General features: G+C 41.9%; 1 long non-coding RNA gene across 1 annotated transcript in view; it reads left to right on the forward strand.

The window, feature by feature from the left end:
* The window catches only part of LOC139765312 (uncharacterized), an 82486-nt gene that overhangs the window by 36948 nt on the left and 26366 nt on the right, over positions 1-19172 (forward strand). The gene's annotated exons all lie outside the window — the stretch shown is intronic.

A 19172-nucleotide genomic window follows, 5' to 3' on the forward strand; every position in this document is an offset into this window, starting at 1 on the left:
AAGTGTGTGGAAAGAAGGAAAGTGAGAGATAAATGTGATAAGTCAAGGTTATTGGTACAGTAGGGTTTGCAGGGACAAGTTCAATTGGGAGGTAAGTTTGAATAGAGAATAACTTTAGGAAGTGGAAGAGTTTTAGATACTGGGGAGTGGATTTGGCAGCAGATGGAACCATGGAAGCGGAAGGACTATAGGGTGGGGGAGGGGGCGAAAGTTTTGGGAGGATTGAAGAATGTGTGGAAGTTGTGAACGTTTTTTGGGAAAGTAAAATGGGTCTGTTTGATGGAATAGATGGTTCCAAAACTTTGTTATATATTTGCGAGGCGTAGGCTATAGATAGTGTTTGCGGAGAGGGTGGATGTGCTAGAAATGAGATGTTTTGAGACAATGTGTGGTGTGAGGTGGTTTGATCGAGTAAGTAATGAAAGAATGAAAGGAGTAAGAGGAGATGTTTGGTAATAAAAAAGTGTGGTTGAGAGAGAGAAGAGGGTGTTTTGTAATGATTTTGTCACATGGAGAGAAGAGTGAGAAAGATTGGCAAAGAGGATATATGTGTCGAGGTGGGGGGGGAAACGGAGAAGTGGGAGACCAAATTGTCGGTGGGAAGGAAAGATGGAGTGCAGATGATTTTGAGTGATCGGGCGCCAGAACATGCAGGAGGGTGAAAGCGTGGAAGGAATAGAGTGAATTGGATGATGTGGAATACCGTGGTCGACGTGCTGTCAATGGATTGAACCAGGGCATGTAAAGCGGGTCTGGGGTAAAACCATGGAAAGTTTGTGGGCCTGGATGTGAAGGAAGCTTTTGGTTTTAGTGCTTATACATGACAGCTTGAGGCGGATTTGCATGAATTGTGGCCTTTGTTGTCTTTTAGTAGCACTACCTCACGCACATGCAGGGGAAGGGGGTTTTCATTTTATTATGTGGCGGGATTGGGCGACGTGAAAGACTAAGGTCAGATAGTAATGAATGATCTACTGTGTAATATATGTATTTGTCTGTGGGTGTGTATTTATATTTGTAACGTCGAGATATATAGCGGATATATATGTCGTGTGTGGTCGTTTTTGTATATACATGTGTATTGGTGGGTCGGCCTATTCTTTGTCTGTATCCTTGCGCTACCTCGCTAACACGAGAGACAGTTGGACGAGCATAATAAAAAACAAAAAGATGTTTTGGAATGGAGGTAAATAAAGTGTGAAAGACAAGGGAAGAAATGGGAACATCAGTGAAGGAGCTAATAGGAGTTGACAACAAGTAGTTATGATGTGAGAAGGAAGATGGAGTGAGTATTTTGAAGTTTGTTTGAATGGTTTGATAATAGGAGTGTCAGGAATATAGGTTGTTTTGGTCGAGTGGTGTGCAAAGTGAGAGGGTTAAGGAAAATGGATTTGGTAAACATAGAAGAGGTTAGTAGAAGTTTTGCAGAAGATGAAAGCGGCAAGGCCAAGCGGTTTAGGATGGTTATTGCAGTGGATTTTATAAAAAAAGGGATGGACTGTGTTGTTGATTGGTTTTTAAGGTTATGTAATATATATATGACCTCTTGGTGAGGTGCCTGAGGATTGGCGGATTGTTTGCATGCCACTGTCAGAGACAAAGGGGATAAAAGTGAGTGATCAAGTACAGAGTATAAGTTTGTTGAGTATGTGGAAATTGTATGGGAGGTTATTGATTGAGAGGGTGAAGGCATGTACAGTGCATCAGATGGGGAGGAGGCAGTTGTGGATTCAGAGTGGTTGAGGATGTGTGGATTCAGGTATTACATTGAAGAATGTCATGTGAGAAATACTAGAAAAGCAAATGGATTTGTATGTAGCATCTATGGATTGGAGAGACATATGATAGAGTTGATGAAAATGCTCTGTGGGGGTATTAAGAATATATGTGTGGAAGGACAAGTTGTTAGAAGCATGAAAGTTTTCATCAAGGATGTAAGCATTGTATGTGTATGAAGATAAGGAAAGTTGATTGGTTCTCAGTGTATGATCGTTTGCGGCAGGGCGTGATGTCTCCATGGTTGTTTAAATTTTTGTTATAGAATGGGCTTGTTAGGGAGGTAATGCAAGAGTTTTGGAAAGAGGGACAAGTATGCAATCTTTTGTGGAGGAGAGAGGCTTGGGAAGTGAGTCCGTTTGTTGTTTGCTGATGATACAGCGCTGTGGATGCTTTGGTGAGAAACTGCAGAAGCTGGTGACTGAGTTGGTAAAGTGTGTGAAGAAGAAAGCTGAGAGTAAATGTGAATAATGTAGCAAGTTATTAGGTATTAGTAGTGTTGAGGGACCAAGTCAATTGGGAAGTAAGTTTGTATGAAGAAAAAAATGAGGAAGTGAAGTGTTTTAGTTATCTTGGAGTGCCATTGGCGAGATGGACCATGGAGTGGAAGTGAATCATTGGGTGGGAGGGGGTGAAGTTCTGGTAGCGCTGCAGAATGTTGTGGAGTCGAGAACCATTATCTTGGAAAGCAAAAATGGATATGTTTGTGGGAATAGTTGTTCCAACAATGTTATATGGCTGCGCGGCCAGGGCTTATAGATTAGAGTTGTACGGAGGAGTGTGGATGTGCTTGAAATGTGATGTGTGAGGACAGTATGTGGTGTGAGGTGGTTTGATTCGAGTAAGTAAGAAAGGGTGGAGAGAGATGTGTGGTAATAGAATGAGTGTGGTTGATGAGACAGAGAGGGTGTTTTGAATGAGTGAGGGAAGATTGGCAAAGAGGATATTGTGTCTGAGGTGGAGAAGAGGAAGTGGGAGAACAAATAGGAGGTGGAAAGTGGAGTGAAAAAGATTTTGAGTGATCGTGGCCAGAACATGCAGGAGGGTGAAGGCGTGCAAGGAATTGAGTGATTGGAACAATGTGTTATGCCAGGGTCGACGTGCTGTCAATGGATTGAACCAGGGCATGTGAGGGCGTCTGGGGCCAGTAAACATGGAAAGTGTTGTGAGGCATGGATGTGAAAGAGAGTTCTGGTTGTGTACATTATACATGACAGCTTAGATGGAGTGTGAATCAAATTGTGGCCTTTGTTTCTTTTTCCTAGCACTACCTCGAGCACAAGCAGGGGAGGGGGTTTTCATTTCTTTATGTGGTGGGGTGTACAGGAATGAATAGGTCAGACAGTATAAATTATGTACATTTGTATTATATGTAACATGTCTTTGTTTGTATAGTATGATACGGTTGAGATGTATAGGTATGTATATGTGCAGCTGTGGTTGGGGTGGGGGCCCATTTTAGTTTCATCTGTTCTTACGCTACACTTGCATAATGTGAGAGACAGCGACAAAGTATATAAAAGAAAAAAATGTTTTGGAAGGAGTAAATAAAATTATGTAAGACAAGGGAACAAATGGGTACATCAGTGAGGGGCTTATCGGGAGGTGATAACGAAGAAGTGGTGATGTGAGGAGATGGAGTGAGTATTTTGAAGGTGAGTTGAATGGTTTGATGATAGAAGTGGAGATATAGGGTGTTTGGTCGAGGTGGTGTGCAAAGTGAGAGGGTTAAGGAAAATGGATTTGGTAAACATAGAAGAGGTTAGTAGAAGTTTTGCAGAAGATAAAGCCGGCAAGGCAAGCGGTTTTGGATGGTATTGCAGTGGAATTTACTAAAAAAGGGATGACTGTGTTGTTGATTGGTTTTTAAGGTTATGTAATATATATATGACTCATGGTGAGGTGCCTGAGGATTGGCGGAATGTTTGCATGCCACTGTACAGAGACAAAGGGGATAAAAGTGAGTGATCAAATTACAGAGGTATAAGTTTGTTGAGTATTGTTGGGAAATTGTATGGGAGGGTATTGATTGAGAGGGTGAAGGCATGTACAGAGCATCAGATTGGGGAGGAGCAGTGTGGATTCAGAAGTGGTAGAGGATGTGTGGATCAGGTATTTACATTGAAGAATGTATGTGAGAAATACTTAGAAAAGCAAATGGATTTGTATGTAGCATTTATGGATCTGGAGAAGACATATGATAGAGTTGATAGAAATGCTCTGTGGGGGGTATTAAGAATATATGGTGTGGAAGGCAAGTTGTTAGAAGCACTGAAAAGTTTTCATCAAGGATGTAAGGCATGTGTATGTGTAGGAAGATAGGAAAGTGATTGGTTCTCAGTGTATGTTCGTTTGCGGCAGGGGTGCGTGATGTCTCCATGGTTGTTTAATTTGTTTATAGATGGGGTTGTTAGGGAGGTGAATGCAAGAGTTTTGGAAAGAGGGACAAGTATGCAATCTTTTGTGGAGGAGAGAGCTTGGGAAGTGAGTCAGTTGTTGTTTGCTGATGATACAGCGCTGGTGGATGATTTGGGTGAGAAACTGCAGAAGCTGGTGACTGAGTTTGGTAAAGTGTGTGAAAGAAGAAAGCTGAGAGTAAATGTGAATAAGAGCAAGGTTATTAGTACAGTAGTGTTGAGGGACAAGTCAATTGGGAAGTAAGTTTGTATGGAGAAAAAAATGGAGGAAGTGAAGTGTTTTAGTTATCTGGGAGTGCATTTGGCAGCAGATGGAACCATGGAAGTGGAAGTGAATCATAGGGTGGGGGAGGGGGCGAAGGTTCTGGGAGCGCTGCAGAATGTGTGGAAGTCGAGAACATTATCTTGGAAAGCAAAAATGGGTATGTTTGAAGGAATAGTTGTTCCAACAATGTTATATGGCTGCGAGGCATGGCTTATAGATAGAGTTGTACGGAGGAGTGTGGATGTGCTTGAAATGTGATGTTTGAGGACAGTAAGTGGTGTGAGGTGGTTTGATCGAGTAAGTAATGAAAGGGTGAGAGAGATGTGTGGTAATAGAAAGAGTGTGGTTGAGAGAACAGAAGAGGGTGTTTTGAATGAGTGAGGAAAGATTGGCAAAGAGGATATATGTGTCCGAGGTGGAGGGAAGAAGAAGTGGGAGACCAAATTGTAGGTGGAAAGGTGGAGTGAAAAAGATTTTGAGTGATCGGGGCCAGAACATGCAGGAGGGTGAAAGGCGTGCAAGGAATTGAGTGAATTGGAACAATGTGTTATGCCAGGGTCGACGTGCTGTCAATGGATTGAACCAGGGCATGTGAGGCGTCTGGGGCCAGTAAACCATGGAAAGTGTTGTGAGGCCTGGATGTGAAAAGAGAGTCCCGGTTTTGGTACATTATACATGACAGCTTGAGACGGAGTGTGAACAAATATGGCCTTTGTTGTCTTTTCCTAGCACTACCTCGCGCACATGCAGGGGGAGGGGGTTTTCATTTCATTATGTGGTGGGGTGGCTACAGGAATGAATAAGGTCAGACAGTATAAATTATGTACATTTGTATATATGTACATGTCTTTGTTTGTATATGTATGTATACGTTGAGATGTATAGGTATGTATATGTGCAGCTGTGGTTGGGTGGGCCATTGTTTCATCTGTTTCCTTACGCTACCTTGCTAATGTGAGAGACAGCGACAAAGTATATAAGAAAAAAATGTTTTGGAAGGAGGTAAATAAAATATGTAAGACAAGGGAACAAATGGGAACATCAGTGAAGGGGGCTTATGGGGAGGTGATAACAAGAAGTGGTGATGTGAGGAGATGGAGTGAGTATTTTGAAGGTTTGTTGAATGTGTTTGATGATAGAGTGGCAGATATAGGGTGTTTTGGTCGAGGTGGTGTGCAAAGTGAGAGGGTTAAGGAGAATGATTTGGTAAACAAAGAAGAGGTAGTAGAAGTTTTGCGGAAGATGAAAGCCGGCAAGGCAGCGGTTATGGATGGTATTGCAGTGGAATTTATTAAAAAAGGGGGTGACTGTGTTGTTGATTGGTTGATAAGGTTATGTAATGTATATATGACTCATGGTGAGGTGTCTGAGGATTGGCGGAATGCTTGCATAGTGCCATTGTACAAAGACGAAGGGGATAAGAGTGAATGATGACATTACAGAGGTATAAGTATGTTGAGTATTGTTGGAAATTATATGGTAGGGTATTAATTGAGAGGGTGGAGGCATGTACAGAGCATCAGATTGGGGAAGAGCAGTGTGGTTTCAGAAGTGGTAGAGGATGTGTGGATCAGGTGTTTGCTTTGAACAATGTATGTGAGAAATACTTAGAAAAGCAAATGGATTTGTATATAGCATTTATGGATCTGGCGAAGGCATATGATAGAGTTGATAGAAATGCTCTTTGGGGAGTATTAAGAATATATGATGTGGGAGGCAAGTTGTAAGAATCCGTGAAAAGTTTTTATCAAGGATGTAAGGCATGTGTATATGTAGATAGAGAGGAAAGTGATTGGTTCTCAGTGAATGTTGGTTTGCGGCAGGGGTGCGTGATGTCTTCATGGTTGTTTAATTTGTTTATGGATGGGGTTGTTAGGGAGGTAAATGCAAGAGTTTTAGAAAGCAGGATAAGTATGCAGTCTGTTGTGGAGGAGAGAGCTTGTGAAGTGAGTCAGTTGTTGTTCACTGATGATACAGCGCTTGTGGCTGATTCATGTGAGAAACTGCAGAAGCTGGTGATTTAGTTTGGTTAAGTTTGTGAAAGAAGAAAGCTGAGAGTAAATATGAATAAGAGCAAGGTTATTAGGTACAGTAGTGTTGAGGGACAAGTCAATTGGGAGGCAAGTTTGAATGGAGAAAAACTGGAAGAAGTGAAGTGTTTTAGATATCTGGGAGTGGATTTGGCAGTGGATGGAACCATGGAAGCCAAGTGAATCATAGGGTGGGGGAGGGGGTGAAAGGTCTGTGAGCATTGAAGAATGTGTGGAAGTCGAGAACGTTATCTTGGAAAGCAAAGATGGGTATATTTGAAGGAATAGTGGTTCCAAGAAAGTTATATGGTTGCGGGGTGTGGCCTACAGATAGAGTTGTGCGGAGGAGGGTGGATGTGCTGGAAATGAGATGTTTGAGGTCAATATGTGGTGTGAGGTGGTTTGATCGAGTAAGTAATAATAGGGTAAGAGAGATGTGTGGTAATAAAAAGAGTGTGGTTGAGAGAGCAGAAGAGGGTGTTTTGAAATGGTTCAGTCACATGGAGAGAATGAGTGAGGAAAGATTGACCAAGAGGATATATGTGTCAGAGATGGAGGGAATGAGGAGAAGTGGGAGACCAAATTAGAGGTGGAAAGATGGAGTGAAAAAGATTTTGAGTGATCAGGGCCTGAACATGCAGTTGGGTGAAAGGCGTACAAGGAATAGAATGAATTGGAACGATGTGGTATACCGTGGTCGACGTGCTGTCAATGGATTGAACCAGGGCATATGATGCGCCTGGGGTAAACCATGGAAAGTTCTGTGAGGCCTGGATGTGGAAAGGGAGCTGTGGTTTTGGGGCATTATACATGACAGCTAGAGACTGAGTGTGAATGAATGTAGCCTTTCTTGTCTTTTCCTAGCGCTACCTTGCGCACATGCTGGGGGAAGGGATTTTCATTTCATGTGTGGCGGGGTGGCGATGGGAATGAATAGGGGATAGGGGAGAAAGAATACTTCCCACGCATTCCTCACATGTCGTAGAAGGCGACTAAAGAGGACGGGAGCGGGGGGCGAGAAACCCTCCCCTCCTTGTATTTTAACTTTCTAAAAGGGGAAACAGAGGAAGGAGTCACGCAAGGAGTGCTCATCCTCCTCGAAGGCTCAGATTGGGGTGTCTACATGTGTGTGGATGTAACCAAGATGAGAAAAAAGGAGAGATAGGTAGTATGTTTCAGGAAAGGAACCTGGATGTTTTGGCTCTAAGTGAAACGAAGCTCAAGGGTAAAGGGGAAGAGTAGTTTGGGAATGTCTTGGTATTAAAGTCAGGGGTTAGTGAGAGGACAAGAGCAAGGAAAGGAGTAGCACTACTCCTGAAACAGGAGTTGTGGGAGTATGTGATAGAGTGTAAGAAAGTAAATTCTAGATTGATATGGGTAAAACTGAAAGCGGATGTAGAGAGATGGGTGATTATTGGTGCACATGCACCTGGGCATGAGAAGAAAGATCATGAGAGGCAAGTGTTTTGGGAGCAGCTGAATGAGTGTGTTAGTGGTTTTGATGCACAAGACCGGGTTGCAGTGATGGGTGATTTGAATGCAAAAGTGAGTAATGTGGCAGTTGAGGGAATAATTGGTATACATGGGGTGTTCAGTGTTGTAAATGGAAATGGTGAAGAGCTTGTAGATTTATGTGCTGAAAAAGGACTGGAGATTGGGAATACCTGGTTTAAAAAGCGAGATATACATAAGTATATGTATGTAAGTAGGAGAGATGGCCAGAGAGCGTTATTGGATTATGTGTTAATTGATAGGCGCGCGAAAGAGAGACTTTTGGATGTTAATGTGCTGAGAGGTGCAACTGGAGGGATGTCTGATCATTATCTTGTGGAGGCGAAGGTGAAGATTTCTAGGGTTTTTCAGAAAAGAAGAGAGAATATTGGGGTGAAGAGAGTTGTGAGAGTAAGTGAGCTTGGGAAGGAGACTTGTGTGAGGAAGTACCAGGAGAGACTGAGTACAGAATGGAAAAAGGTGAGAACAAAGGAGGTAAGGGGAGTGGGGGAGGAATGGGATGTATTTAGGAGTGATGGCTTGCGCAAAAGATGCTTGTGGCATGAGAAGCGTGGGAGGTGGGTTGAATAGAAAGGGTAGTGAGTGGTGGGATGAAGATGTAAGATTATTAGTGAAAGAGACGAGAGAGGCATTTAGACGATTTTTGCAGGGAAAAAATGCAAATGAGTGGGAGGTGTATAAAAGAAAGAGGTAGGAGGTCAAGAGAAAGGTGCAAGAGGTGAAAAAGAGGGCAAATGAGAGTTAGGGTGAGAGAGTATCATTAAATCTTCGGGAGGATAAAAAGATGTTTTGGAAGGAGGTAAATAAAGTGCGTAAGACAAGGGAGCAAATGGGAACTTCAGTGAAGGGGGCTAATGGGGAGGTGATAACAAGTAATGGTGATGTGAGAAGGAGATGGAGTGAGTATTTTGATGAATTATGTACATGTGTATATATGTACATGTCTGTGTGTGTATATATATATATATATTTGTGTGTGTATATATATATATATATATATATATATATATATATATATATATATATATATATATATATATATATATATATAATTTTTTTTTTTTTTTTTTGCTTTGTCGATGTCTCCCGCATTTGCGAGGTAGCGCAAGGAAACAGACGAAAGAAATGGCCCAACCCACCACCATTCACATGTATATACATATGTCCACACACGCAAATATACATACCTACACAGCTTTCTATGGTTTACCCCAGACACTTCACATGCCCTGATTCAATCCACTGACAGCACGTCAACCCGGTATACCACATCGATCCAATTCACTCTATTCCTTGCCCTCCTTTCAACTTCCTGCATGTTCAGGCCCCGATCACACAAAATCTTTTTCACTCCATCTTTCCACCTCTAATTTGGTCTCCCACTTCTCCTCGTTCCCTCCACCTCCGACACATATATCCTCTTGGTCAATCTTTCCTCACTCATTCTCTCCATGTGCCCAAACCATTTCAAAACACCCTCTTCTGCTCTCTCAACCACACTCTTTTTATTTCCACACATCTCTCTTACCCTTACGTTACTTACTCGATCAAACCACCTCACAGCACACATTGTCCTCAAACATCTCATTTCCAGCACATCCATCCTCCTGCGCACAACTCTATCCATAGCCCACGCCTCGCAACCATACAACATTGTTGGAACCACTATTCCTTCAAACATACCCATTTTTGCTTTCCGAGATAATGTTCTCGACTTCCACACATTCTTCAAGGCTCCCAGGATTTTCGCCCCCTCCCCCACCCTATGATCCACTTCCGCTTCCATGGTTCCATCCGCTGCCAGATCCACTCCCAGATATCTAAAACACTTTACTTCCTCCAGTTTTTCTCCATTCAAACTTACCTCCCAATTGACTTGACCCTCACCCCTACTGTACCTAATTACCTTGCTCTTATTCACATTTACTCTTAACTTTCTTCTTTCACACACTTTACCAAACTCAGTCACCAGCTTCTGCAGTTTCTCACATGAATCAGCCACCAGCGCTGTATCATCAGCGAACAACAACTGACTCACTTCCCAAGCTCTCTCATCCCCAACAGACTTCATACTTGCCCCTCTTTCCAAAACTCTTGCATTCACCTCCCTAACAACCCCATCCATAAACAAATTAAACAACCATGGAGACATCACACACCCCTGCCGCAAACCTACATTCACTGAGATGTATAGGTATAGGTATGTATATGTGCGTGTGTGGATGTGTATGTATATACATGTGTATGTGGGTGGGTTGGGCCATTCTTTCATAAGTTTCCGTGCGCTACCTCGCTAATGCGGGAGACAGCGACAAAGTATAATAGATAATTATATCAATATGGTTGACTTTCTGTTGTGTGTTTCAACAACTGGTTTAACTGTATGTCATACTTATTGTCTTGTATTTTATACTATTAGAGGTGAACCAAATGTTAGTTCTTTTATGTCAATCGGAGATTCTACTACTACTATAACAAGTCCTAGATTGAAATTGAGAGTAGGGGCTGTAGTAATAAGATCAGTTTTATCATGATTGTTATTCTCAGAGGATATATAATTTGTATGAGATTTTCTTGGAAATTTTAGCTTTAGCAGTAAGAAATTTTAGGGGGATCTTGGGATTTGTATTCAGTTTTATGAATATAAATTATAGTTTGAAGGCATATGATAGTTGATAGAGATGCTCCGTGGAAGTTCTTAAGAGTTTATGGTGTGGGAGGCAAGTTGGTAGAAGCAGTGAAAAGTTTTTATTGAGGATGTAAGGCATGTGTATGAGTAAGAGTAAGAAGAAAGGAAAGTGAGTGGTTCTCAGTGAATGTCGGTTTGCAGCAGGGATGCACGATGGCTCCATGGTTGTTTAATATGTTTATGTGTGGGGTTGTTAGGGAGGTGAATGCAAGAGTTTTGGAGAGAGGGGCAAGAATGCAGTCTGTTGTGGATGAGAGGGCTTGGGAAGTGAGTCAGTTGTTGTTCGCTGATGATACAGCATTGGTGGCTGACTAGGGTGAGAAAGTGTAGAAGCTGGTGATTGAGTTTGGTAAAGTGTGTGAAAGAAGAAAGTTGAGAGTGAATGTGAATAAGAGCAAGGTTATTTGGTGCAGTAGGTTTGAGCGACAAGTGAATTGGGAGGTAAGTTTGAATGGGAGAAAAACTGGGGAAGTGAAGTGTTTTAGATATCTGGGAGTGGATTTGGCAGCGGATGGAAGTGGAAGTGAGTCACAGGGATAGGGAGGGGGTGAATGTTCTGGGAGCGTTCAAGCATGTGTAGAAGGCAAGAACATCATCTCGGAAAGCAGAAATGGGTATGTTTGAAGGAATAGTCGTTCCAACAATGTTATTTGGTTGTGAGGCGTGGGCTATAGATAAGGTTATGTGGAAGAGGGTGGATATGTTGGAAATGAGATGTGTAAGGACAATAGGTGGTGTGAGGTGGTTTGATCGAGTAAGTAATGAAAGGGTAAGAGAGATGTTTGGTATTAAAAAGAATGTGGTTGAGTGAGCAGAAGAGGTTGTATTGAAATGGTTTGGTCACATGGAGAAAATGAGTGAAGAAAGGTTGACAAAGAGGGTATATGTGTCAGAGGTGGAGGGAACGATGAGAAGTGGGAGACCAAATTGAAGGTGGAAGGATGGAGTGAGAAAGATTTTGAGCAATCGAGGACCTGAACATGCAGGATGGTGAAGGGCATGCAAGGAATAGAGTGAATTGAAATGATGTGGTATACCGGGGTCGACGTGCTGTCAGTGAATTGAACCAGGGCATGTGAAGTGTCTGGGGTATTGTGTGGCCTGGGTATGGAAAAGGAAATGTGGTTTAGGTGCATTATACATGACAGCTAGAGACTGACTGTGAACGAATGTGGCCTCTGTATTCTTTTTCTAGCTCTACCTGGCACTCATGCGGGGGTAGGGGGCTGACATGTCATGTGGTGGGATGGCAGCGGGAATAAATAAAGGCAGCAGGTATGAATTATGTACATGTGTATATATGTATATGTCTGTGTATGTATATGTATGTATATGTTGAAAAGTGTAGGTATGTATATGTGCGTGTGTGGATCCTTGCGCTGCCTCGCAAACGCAGGCGACAGCGACAAAGTACAATATGAATATGAATAGATAATTTGAAGTCAATTGATCTTTCTTCTATTTCTAGTTTTGTAGATTTGTGATTTTTACTTCATTTATCAGATTGACATTAAAAGTTGGTGCTAAGTAAAAAAAAAGTTTGATGGGGTTTGATTAGAGTGTTTAGGGGGACAGGGAGGTCATAATGTCTTGATAAGAGGCTCTAGTTTTATTGAAATAACATAGGATGAGACTTAAAGTTTTTATGAAAAAAAAATTTTGAGTTAATATTGCTTTAATCATGCTTTATTACTCGTATGATTTAATTTTTAGAATATTGCATTGAAGCTGCAAATGAGGTTTAGTTTACCTGTGGGTATAAGAATATATTTTTTGAGAGATTGATCTTCATCTTTACATTAGGAATGTAATGTGTTAAAAGTTACACAATGAGAAAGACGTATAAACAGAATTGAACTACTTTGAAAATAAGTTAGAAGCCTATTTCATTCCACAAATGCTTCATTGGTAGGAAAATGAAATTTCGTTGAAATCATTAACAGTGATAAGCCTCTTTTTGGCTTCTACCAAAATTTAATTACAGGTTAATTAAACCAAGGCTTCGATCGAACCTAAGAACAAATTTTTGCTTTCTAATTGAAGTGAGGTTAGTTAAATATAACACTTTGTGAGTGCAAGTTACATATCATCGTTGACCATAACCCCATTGATATCATTCAAGGGCTCCGGAATGCCATTCGACATATAGTTCCAATAAAAGATTTAAAAGAAAATAAGTCCCATGGAAGATCATGAGATTAAATTTGATAGGTTTATAGTGCATACTAATGATAGTAATAGTGTAATTTCTGCATCAAAAATTGAAAAAATAGCAGAGATTAGGAAGAACTCTAAAGAAAATGGAATGCGTGCTGATCCTTAAGGATCAAATCCACATTCAAATGGTGATATTTTTTCTTTGCCAGCAATTGCATTTTTTGAGTGAATGATGTGATTGATATAAGAGTAAAACAGATGATTAGTGTTACAAAGGAAATAGATAAGATTTATTTATGTATTCATTATACTTTGGAACCATGGAAGCGGAAGTGGATCATAGGGTGGGGGAGGGGGCGAAAATTCTGGGGGCCTTGAAGAATGTGTGGAAGTCGAGAACATTATCTCGGAAAGCAAAAATGGGTATGTTTGAAGGAATAGTGGTTCCAACAATGTTGTATGGTTGCGAGGCGTGGGCTATGGATAGAGTAGTGCGTAGGAGGATGGATGTGCTGGAAATGAGATGTTTGAGGACAATGTGTGGTGTGAGGTGGTTTGATCGAGTGAGTAACGTAAGGGTAAGAGAGATGTGTGGAAATAAAAAGAGCGTGGTTGAGAGAGCAGAAGAGGGTGTTTTGAAGTGGTTTGGGCACATGGAGAGAATGAGTGAGGAAAGATTGACCAAGAGGATATATGTGTCGGAGGTGGAGGGAACGAGGAGAAGAGGGAGACCAAATTGGAGGTGGAAAGATGGAGTGAAAAAGATTTTGTGTGATCAGGGCCTGAACATGCAGGAGGGTGAAAGGAGGGCAAGGAATAGAGTGAATTGGAGCGATGTGGTATACCGGGGTTGACGTGCTGTCAGTGGATTGAATCAAGGTATGTGAAGCGGCTGGGGTAAACCATGGAAAGCTGTGTAGGTGTGTATATTTGCGTGTGTGGACGTATGTATATACATGTGTATGGGGGTGGGTTGGGCTATTTCTTTCGTCTGTTTCCTTGCGCTACCTCGCAAACGCGGGAGACAGCGACAAAGTATAATAAATAAAATCATTATACTTTGTCACTGTTTCCTGCGTTAGCGAGGTAGCGCAAGGAAACAGATGAAAGCATGGCCCAACCCACCCACATACACATGTATATACATACACGTCCACACACAGCACATATAAATACCTGTACATCACACTCAGCTAGAGAGTGAGTGTGAACTAATGAGGCCTTTGTTGTCTTTTCCTAGTGCTACCTCGCACACATGAGAGGGGAGGGGGTTATTATTCCATGTGTTGCGAGGTGGCGATGGGAATGAATAAAGGCATGTACACATGTACATAATTCATACTCTCTGCCCTTATTCATTCCCCGTCACCACCACGCCACACATGAAATGACAACCCCCTCTCCCCGCATGTGCACGAGGTAGCCCTAGGAAAAGACAACAAAGGACACATTCGTTCACACTCAGTCTCTACCTGTTATGTATAATGCATAGAAACCACAGCTCCCTTTCCATATCCAGGGTCCACTGAATTTTCCATGGTTTACCTCAGACACTTCACATGCCCTGGTTCAATCCATTGACAGCACGTTGACCCTGGTATACCACATCATTCCAATTCACTCTATTCCTTGGACGCCTTTCAACCTCCTGCATGTTCAGGCCCCGATCAGTCAAAATCTTTTTCATTCCATCTTTCCACCTCCAATTTGGTCTCCCACTTCTCGTTCCTTCCACCTGTGACACATATATCCTCTTTGTCAATCTTTCCTCACTCATTCTCTCCATGTGACTGAACCATTTCAAAACACCCTCTTCTGCTCTCTCAACCACACTCTTTTTATTACCACCCATCTCTCTTACCCTTTCATTACTTTCTCGATCAAACCACCTCACCGCATATTGTCCTCAAACATCTCATTTCCAGCACATCCACCCTCCTCTACATAACTTTATTTGTAGCCCAAGCCTGGTAACCAAATAAAATTGTTGGAACCACTATCCCTTCAAACATAGCCATTTTTCCTTTCCAAGATAATGTTCTCGACTTCCACATATTTTTCAACGCTCCCAGAACTTCCGCCACCTCCCCCACCCTATGATTCACTTCCGCTTCCATGGTTCCATCCGCTGCCAAATCCACTCCCAGATATCTAAAACACTTCACTCCCTCCAGTTTTTCTCCATTCAAACTTACCTCCCAATTGACTTGTCCCTTAACCCTACTGTACCTAATAACCTTGCTCTTATTCACATTTACTCTCAGCTTTTTTGTTTCACGCACTTTACCAAACTCAGTCACCAGCTTCTGCAGTTTCTCACATGAATCAGCCACCAGTGCTGTATCATCAGCGAACAACAACTGACTCACTTCCCATAAACGCACCCTTTCCGGAAACCAACATTCACTGAGAACCAGTCACTTTCCTCTCTTCATACTCGTACACATGCCTTACATCATTGATAAAAACTTTTCACTGCTTCTAACAACTTGCCTCCCACACCATTTATTCTTAATACCTTCCACAGAGCATCTTTATCATCTCTATCATATGCCTTCTCCAGATCCATAAATGCTACATACAAATCAATTTGTATTTCTAAGTACTTCTTACATACATTCTTCAAAGCAAACACCTGATCCACACATCCTCTACCACTTCTGAAACCACACTGCTCTTCCCCAATCTGATTCTCTGTACATGCCTTCGCCTTATTAATCAGTACCCTCCCATATAATTTCCCAGGAATACTCAACAAACTTTTACAGAGATACCTATGTAATTTGAGCACTCACTCTTTTCCCCTTTGCCTTTGTACATTGGCACTATGCAAGCCTTCTGCCAGTCCTCAGGCACTTCACTATGAGTTATACATACTTTAAATATCCTTACCGACCAGTCAACAACACACTCACCTCTTTTTTAATAAATTCCACTGCAATACCATCCAAAATTGCTGCTTTGCTGGCTTTCATCTTCCACAAAGCTTTTACTACCTCCTCTATGTTTACCAAACCATTCTCCCTAACCCTCTCACTTTGCACACCAGCTCGACAAAAACATTTAACAAACCTTCAAAATACTCTCAATCTCCTCACCTCACCACTACTTGCTATTACCTCCCCATTAGCCTCCTTCACCTATGTTCCCATTGGTTTTCTTGTCTTATGCACTTTATTTACCTCTTTTTATACTCTCTAGAATTTAATGATAATCTCACCCGAACTCGCATTTGCCCCTTTTTTTCACGTCTTGCACCTTTCTCTTGACCTCCTGCCTCTTGCTTTTATACATCTCCCAGTCATTTGCATTGTTTACCTGCAAAAATCGTCCAATACCTCTCTTCTCTTTCACTAATAATCTTACATCTTCATCCCACCACTCACTACCTTTTCCAATCTGCCCTCCTCCCACGCTTCTAATTCCACAAGCACCTTTTGAGCAAGCCATCACTGCTTCCCTAAATACATCCCATTCCTCTCCCACTCCCCTTATGTCTTTTGCTCTCACCTTTTTCCATTCTGCACTCAGTCTCTCCTGGTACCTCCTCACACAAGTCTCCTTCCCAAGCTCACTTATTCTCACCACTTTCTTCACCCCAACATTTTCTCTTCTTTTCTGAAAACCTCTACAAATCTTCACCTTTGCCTCCATAAAGTAATGATCAGACATCTTTCCAGTTGCACCTCTCAGCACATTAACATCCAAAAGTCTCTTTCACGCGCCTATCAATTAACACGTAATCCAATAACGCTTTCTGGCCATCTCTCCTACTTACATATGTATACTTAAGTATATCTCTTTTTAAACCAGGTATTCCCAATCACTAGTCCTTTTTCAGCACAAATCTACAAGCTCTTCACCATTTCCATTTACAACACTGAAACCCCATGTGCACCAATAATTCCCTCAACTGCCACATTACTAACCTTTGCATTCAAATCACCCATCACTATAACCCGGTCTTGTGCATCCAAACTTCTAACACACTCACTCAGCTGCTCCCAAAACACTTGCCTCTCATGATCTTTCTTTTCATGCCCAGTTGCATATGCACCAATAATCACCCATCTCTCTCCATCCACTTTCAGGTTTACCCATATCAATCTAGAGTTTACTTTCTTACGCTCTATCACATACTCACACCACTCCTGTTTCAGATATAGTGCTACTCCTTCCCATGCTCTTGTCCTCTCACTAACCCTTGACTTTACTCCCAAGACATTCTCAAACCACTCTTCCCCTGTACCCTTGAGCTTCGTTTCACTCAGAGCCAAAACATCCAGGTTCCTTTCCTGAAACATACTATCTATCTCTCCTTTTTTCTCATCTTGGTTACATGCACACACATTTAGACACCCCAATCTGATATATATATATATATATATACAAAACATATTTTCCTCATGGTATCAAAAAGAAAGTTCACTCAAAAGCTGATTTAAGGTTGTAATATTTAAAGTGTTAACAAACGTTTCATTTCGTCATTACTTGTGTTTTATGGTGGTTGTTGTGTCTGGGTGAGTCATATTTTATAGAAAAAATAAATAAATAAAAATGTCAGGAGTGGAATTCGGACTGACGCCCGGAAAGTCGGACTGCGACCTGAACGCAGCGCCTTAAACCGGTCGGCCATCCTAACATTTAATATGAAATTTGGAAGTTCTCTTCATATTACCAAACTGAACCCATTCCAGGACCAATTGGATGTGTCGCATTGCATGGACAGTTGTGCGAATATATATATATATATATATTTTTTTTTTTTTTTTTTTCATACTATTTGCCATTTCCCGCATTAGCGAGGTAGCGTTAAGAACAGAGAACTGGGCCTTAGAGGGAATATCCTCACCTGACCCCCTTCTCTGTTCCTTCTTTTGGAAAATTAAAAAAAAAAAAAACAAGAAAGGGGAGGAATTCCAGCCACCCGCTCCCTCCCCTTTTAGTCGCCTTCTACGACACGCAGGGAATACGTGGGAAGTATTCTTTCTCCCTTATCCCCAGGGATAATATATATATATATATATATATATATATATATATTTTTTTTTTTTTTTTATACTTTGTCGCTGTCTCCCGCGTTTGCGAGGTAGCGCAAGGAAACAGACGAAAGAAATGGCCCAACCCCCCCCCCCCCCCCCATACACATGTATATACATACGTCCACACACGCAAATATACATACCTACACAGCTTTCCATGGTTTACCCCAGACGCTTCACATGCTTTGCTTCAATCCACTGACAGCACGTCAACCCCTGTATACCACATCGACTCCAATTCACTCTATTCTTGCCCTCCTTTCACCCTCCTGCATGTTCAGGCCCCGATCACACAAAATCTTTTTCACTCCATCTTTCCACCTCCAATTTGGTCTCCCTCTTCTCCTCGTTCCCTCCACCTCCGACACATATATCCTCTTGGTCAATCTCTCCTCACTCATTCTCTCCATGTGCCCAAACCACTTCAAAACACCCTCTTCTGCTCTCTCAACCACGCTCTTTTTATTTCCACACATCTCTCTTACCCTTACGTTACTTACTCGATCAAACCACCTCACACCACACATTGTCCTCAAACATCTCATTTCCAGCACATCCATCCTCCTGCGCACATCTCTATCCATAGCCCACGCCTCGCAACCATACAGCATTGTTGGAACCACTATTCCTTCAAACATACCCATTTTTGCTTTCCGAGATAATGTTCTCGACTTCCACACATTCTTCAAGGCCCCCAGAATTTTCGCCCCCTCCCCCACCCTATGATCCACTTCCGATTCCATGGTTCCATCCGCTGCCAGATCCACTCCCAGATATCTAAAACACTTCACTTCCTCCAGTTTTTCTCCATTCAAACTCACCTCCCAATTGACTTGACCCTCAACCCTACTGTACCTAATAACCTTGCTCTTATTCACATTTACTCTTAACTTTCTTCTTCCACACACTTTACCAAACTCAGTCACCAGCTTCTGCAGTTTCTCACATGAATCAGCCACCAGCGCTGTATCATCAGCGAACAACAACTGACTCACTTCCCAAGCTCTCTCATCCCCAACAGACTTCATACTTGCCCCTCTTTCCAGAACTCTTGCATTTACCTCCCTTACAACCCCATCCATAAACAAATTAAACAACCATGGAGACATCACACACCCCTGCCGCAAACCTACATTCACTGAGAACCAATCACTTTCCTCTCTTCCTACACGTACACATGCCTTACATCCTCGATAAAAACTTTTCACTGCTTCTAACAACTTGCCTCCCATACCATATATTCTTAATACCTTCCACAGAGCATCTCTATCAACTCTATCATAT

This window comes from Panulirus ornatus, chromosome 54 (assembly GCF_036320965.1).
Source record: "Panulirus ornatus isolate Po-2019 chromosome 54, ASM3632096v1, whole genome shotgun sequence".
Classification (NCBI taxonomy): Eukaryota; Metazoa; Arthropoda; class Malacostraca; order Decapoda; family Palinuridae; genus Panulirus; species Panulirus ornatus.